We start from the raw sequence: 5,871 nt of genomic DNA on the forward strand, positions 1-5,871 counted from the left end.
GCTCCTCACAATCTTTGTGGTTTAGCCTTTGTCGGTGATTGATTGCGACGAGGTCGGAGTCTCTTTGACCGGGAGAAGTGATGACGATGATGCCAATGTGTTGTGTCGACGACACTTTCTTCGCAGCGGTGTGAGTATAGTGACTTGTTTGTGTGCCTGATCAATAGGTTGTGACGGCTGTTGCCTTGTTTTACACTAATAAAACGGACAACTCTCTTCTTAATCAATTGAAATGACAAGTCATTTGCCTTGTTTAAAAAAAGGCCTAAGTAAATTGTGATCAGTAAACAATAGAACACCAAATAAGGACAGTGCAAATAGAACAAGTAAAAACATAAAAAGTGAAATGAAATGGTGATTCAGGGCCTAAGTAGAGATGAGATCTAGGTTATGCAAGCTATGTACATTGTGGCCGGCTCCAGTTGAGGAACATTAATTGCCGGAGTCATGTGGCTCCTTTTATTTATTGCTGATATAATTTTCTGTGTGTAAAGAGATCGGCTACCAATTTGAACATCTTCGCAATAGCAGCAAATACGTGTGTCAACTTGTGTCATTAGTGCTGAAAGAATCATGAGTATATATGATAAAACTCTACATCATATGTAGCATATAAGAAAAAACCTCGATCGTACCACACGACAAGATCATTTTAGGTCTGAATTTCTGACAACACAGGAAAACCTTTACTCTCGCGTTTGTCCTTCTACCGGAGACCGCGAGCTTCTCATTAGAGGACTGGATGCTCTTGTACTGAAATGCTAGTTTCGTCTTTAATTGCTGCAAGCGGTGAATCATCGACACTGCATCCACGGACAAATCGAGGACTTGGTCTCACATTATCGATCTTCAGCTGGGAGTGGCAAGAATTTCGTGTGATTCTGCTGGATGCATGATCCCTGATGGATGTGCCCGATCGGTCGGCCGTCGTGCCATGCCAACGATGGTTTGCACTCTGCTCCAGCGCAGTGCAGTTCAATCACTACCGCGTAGCTCGGAAGTCCGTTCTGATTTCATTGAGGATGCATGCATGTGGGAGCTAGCCCAGGTGCATGCGTTCGGGTCAGACCAGCACGGAAATCATAATAGCTTGGACGAAGAGTGCTTGTTTTTACTTCTAACAAAATTATCGACTACTCATCAGTTGAGCAGTTGACTGAGAATTGGTACTGTATTGCCCGTTGTTGTTTGTTTTGAGGATTTTGGTGGTTTATTAAACAAGAGTGTTGTGTTTGTTTACCCCGTTCTCGTTCTTATTAGGTTCAGCCAGAGGCGGAGCCAGGATTTATGAAAGCCTAGGGAATTTAGACGGCTGCTTAGCGCCTAATACTAGTTTACCATACATACCATTGCAAGTCAGATTCACACTATATACTTCACGTTTAGCATGAGGAGAAATTCATTAGAAGAAAAGAATGTAATAAAACATTTAACATAGTGCATCATTGCAAAAGCTGGTACCTTATTAAAGAAAACTTGCTTCATGTGAACCCATCATTTCTTCATCAGCAATAGTAGAAGGACAAAATTCAGTTTTAAAAATCAAGACACAAGACATAGACAAAGTCAATTGCGATCTCGCCCCCGCGTCGCTCTCCCAGGAGTGGCTCGGGCGGACCTGCACGCCGCTGCGGCCGGCTCCCTCCCGCCCCTTCCCCCACCTCGCCGCCGCCATAGGGCGCCACGGGCAAAGCCCGCTAGGCGTCGGCGGCGGCGGGGCTGTCTTCTCTCATGCGCCTCGGCGGATCTCGACGTATCCCGAGAGCGGCGGCGGCTGATGCCTGTACGTCGGCGGTGCGGGCCTAGGAGCAGGGCGCGGTCCTGTGCCTTACCTCGCGTGCTGGGGTCGCCTTCAACGCTGCTGGAGGCTGGCAGCTGCGGCTGGGGGCGGCGGCCGGTTCTCGCGGCGACCGGATGCCGGGGCGAATGTCGTGGTTCTAAGACTGACAATAGAATGGGGGGCAGGTATGAGGAGGCAAGATCCCAGCTATGGTGAAGTTGTACACACAAGATTTACGAGTTCAGGCCCTTCACGGCGGAAGTAACAGCCCTACGTCTCGGTGCCCGGAGGCGGTCGACTGGATTATATGTGTGTGGAGTTACAGGGGGTGCGAACCCTTTTCCCTGAGGAGGGGGGTGGCTTATATAGAGTTCGCCAGACCCCTCCCGCCCTCAGTTACACAGGGTTTAAGATACACAAAGATGGGGCGTTTCTGGTAACCCCAGTAATAAAGTGACATAAATGTCCATTAAGTCTACAGAGTAAACGCATGACCGTTGCCATTCAGAGTGACTTTAGGTCTCCTGTCTGTCGAGTGATTCCTGTTACGGTCGAGGGAACTTGAATCTTCCGAGTGGAATGCTTCTAGTCGAGTGGATGATGATATCCCTTGAATGCTTCTGGCATTAGGGTAATGTCCTAGGGGAGGGTGTCTAGGTCAGGCCTATGACCCTACCCTGGGTACATAGCTTCATCATTAGCCCCCGAATGGTTCAGGGTTCGAGTGGAGAAGGAGTTGAAAATACTTCCGACTCAAATTTTGCACTTCGGAAGCGTCTTGCTGGGATCAATGAACAACACGGTGACTTCAACTTCTTTTTCAGTCGCCTTGATCCATTCTTAGTTTGTTGAGTGAACTTTTACTGAAAAGCTTCGAGTGTTGATATGGAAAAAATCTTCAGTCTGACAGGTTGCTCTGCTGCTCGCAGATCTTGTGGGATTCGAATTTTCGGGAAGCGCGCGGGACGGAGGAGGCCGTAGTAATCGCGACCGATTAGACAAGGACTCCTCGATCTCCGCGCCAGCTTTTTCTCCACGTACTACGTGCGCGACTGTTGCGGGATTTGACGGGATTGCTTGGACCCACAAGTCAGTCACTCGGGAGAAGACCTTATATAAGGCGTCGCGGCTGGGGTTTTCTGCACAGTGCGCCTCATTCTCCCCCTTTCTCCCGCGTTTCTCCACTGCATCCACCTCTGCTCTCGGCGCCGCCGGCCTGCTCGAGCTCTGTCCGCTGCAATGGGGAAGGAGAAGACGGTGGCCTTGGAGCGCGCGAAGAACGCGACGGTGAAGGCGAAGCGGAAGAAGACCAGCCGGGGCGGATCTTCGTCGAGATCCGGCTTGCCGCGCGGCTGGATCCAGGGCGATTGGATTCGGTCGACGATCCGGTAAGACAACGTCGATGATCTAGTCGAGGGGGGACTGATTCCCCACGGATCAGGGTGGCTCTCGGAGGACGAGACCGAGCCGCGGCCGCAGGAGGGTGAGTGTGTGCTCCTCGCCACCCATGTCGACCGCGGTTTTTCTTTGCCTCCCCATCCTTTCTTCCGAGGCTTTTTGAACTTCTTTGGAGTACAACTTCATCACTTTTCCCCCAACACCATCGTGTACCTCGCTGCATTCGTGTCCATGTGCGAGAATTTCCTGGGTTGTCGACCACACTGGGGTCTCTTCAGACACATTTTCACCTGTCGTTCTTAGTCGGTGAAAAAGGCCAATCCGAGTGATGAGAGGACGCATGTGATCCAGATGTGTGGGGGTCTTGGGATCCAAATGAGAGGTAAGAATACTTTCCCAGCCATGATTCTTCCCGAGTCAGTCAGAGGGTCGCTGTCAACCTGGTTCTACTGCAAAGACCAGCCGACTCCAGGCCAGTCGACTGGGCTTCCCCCCTTTTCCATGGCTCGAGTCGAGAAGCCCTCTGCCTTGAAAGTGACTCCGGCAGAGAAAGCGGAGGTGAAGGTGTTGGTCGAGCGAGTGGTCCAGCTCGTTCGTGATGGCGTGACTGGCATGGATCTGCTGGAGGTCTTCCTCAGACGACGCATTCAGCCGCTTCAAGCTCGTGACCATCCGATGTGGATGTATTCGGGCATCGATGATACCACTCGGATCCACCCAGAGGAAGTCGACGAGGATACGGTGGAGTAGTGGTTGAGGGGCATCACTGGCAACAAGGATAACCCCAGGGGGTACAGGAGGATCTCTCCACTCGACAACTCGTATGAACCAGACAAGGTCCAACTCTAAATTTCCGAGTGTTTTCTTGATCTTATCATGTAATTGCTTGTTGCCAACCGACTGACTTTTGTTCCACTTGTTGTCTTTCAGGCCCTCATTGAGATGTACTCGATGCCCAACGGAGAGCAGGAGCAGGATCCGGAAGGGGAGGCGAGCGGAGGAGAGAGCGGCGAGTGGCACTCTGATGGGGAAGAAGACGACGAAAGCGACGACTCTGATGACGGTGAAGAAGTCGACTCACCCCCTCGCACCGAAAGGCGATCCAAACAAACTCACGACCCGGCAAGTATCCGTGGCAAAGCGACTGCGTAGACTGGACGGACCTCAAAGCGCCCTCGAACGTCTTCCCCAGCGCTGACTGAGAAGGCCCCGAAGCAATCAAAAGCTACACCGTCAAAACTGCAGAAGGCCTTGCCCAAGATCAAAGTGGTCGTTCCCATTGCTTCCGGGTAATAGTCGGACTTGATTTCTTGGTTTGGCATGATTTGAACTTTGGTCGGCTTATTTCGGCAAACTTGACCGACTGAATCTTGAGATTTGCAGTGTTGCTACCTCTGGAACTTCTGCTTACAGGAATGAAGACAAGGAAATGGAAGATGCAGTCAACTCTAACCCGGGTATGACTCTCGTAATCTTGTCTTTAATTTCTCGGCCGTTTTGTTGGTCGACTAAATTCTGGTGATTGATTCTTTTTGCAGCTCCTCCCAATGTCATTGACCTTCCAGACGACGACGAGGATGTGCCGCTGAGGCCCTTGGGAAGAAGAAACAAGAGGACGTCAACTGGTAGGGCGCCTCAGTCGACGCTGATGACGGAGCCGGTAATCCACGAGGCCGGCGATGCCAATCGGACTTCTGTGACCTTCGCCGTACCATTGTCGAGTGCCCAGCCTTCAGTGTCGACTCCGCAGACTCCAGCCGATCCATCTTCACTTTTTGTTGCACATCACGTCCCAGAGAACCAAGTGGGTGCTGCTAAGGAGGCTATACGCCAAGCGGGCATCATGATGGAGCAGATGAAGGTGGTTCGGGAAGCTAGCCAAGCTTCTTATGACGCCAGCTCAGCTCTCCAGAGCAACGTCCAGGTTAGTTGATCACCGACTGACCAATTAGCTTGTCGCTTGTTCTGTTAGGATATGCTACCTGAAAACTTTCCTTGAGGGATCTTTCCATCAGTCTGCGTTTTGCATTTGTACACCCACTAGGTGTTTTGACTTGCCACTGAGTAAATTTGTATCTTGAGTCAACTAAGTTGTGTCGGTGAGTCTTTGAACTAGTGGGGGCACGCTAAGTGCACCCACTGGGTGTAGTCCCCGAGACCACGGTTGACTGCGGGCAGTCGACTATGGTCTGAGAATCGAAATTTTCTCACTCGGCCTGGACGGACCATGTCGAGTGGATCCGGAACCAGTGGGGGCACGCTAAGTGCACCAACTGGGTGTAGTCTCCGAGACCATGGTTGACTGCGGGCAGTCGACTATGGTCTAAGAACAACCTCCTTCTTTTTTTTACACTCGGCCTGGACGGATCGTGTCGAGTGGAAACTGGACCAGTGGGGGCACGCTAAGTGCACCCACTGGGTGTAGTCCTCGAGACTACTATTGGATGTTTGATTCGGCCGTAGTCTTAGAACTTGTTGAATTTATCACTCTATTGCTCTGAAGTAACCAATCTTTCCATCCGTCGACTGACCGTCTTTTGATTACAGAAATGTTGTGAGCTTGGAGCCCGTTTTGCTGACCTGGAGCAGAAGCAAATTCAGCTCAATCTTGATCTGGAGCTGGCCAAGACAAACTTGCAGAAGGCCAAGGATGAAGCCACTGGTACGAAAAACTTGTCGACTGATTTGTTTCT

The sequence above is a fragment of the Triticum aestivum genome, chromosome 5D, assembly GCF_018294505.1.
Source record: "Triticum aestivum cultivar Chinese Spring chromosome 5D, IWGSC CS RefSeq v2.1, whole genome shotgun sequence".
In the NCBI taxonomy this organism is placed as follows: domain Eukaryota; kingdom Viridiplantae; phylum Streptophyta; class Magnoliopsida; order Poales; family Poaceae; genus Triticum; species Triticum aestivum.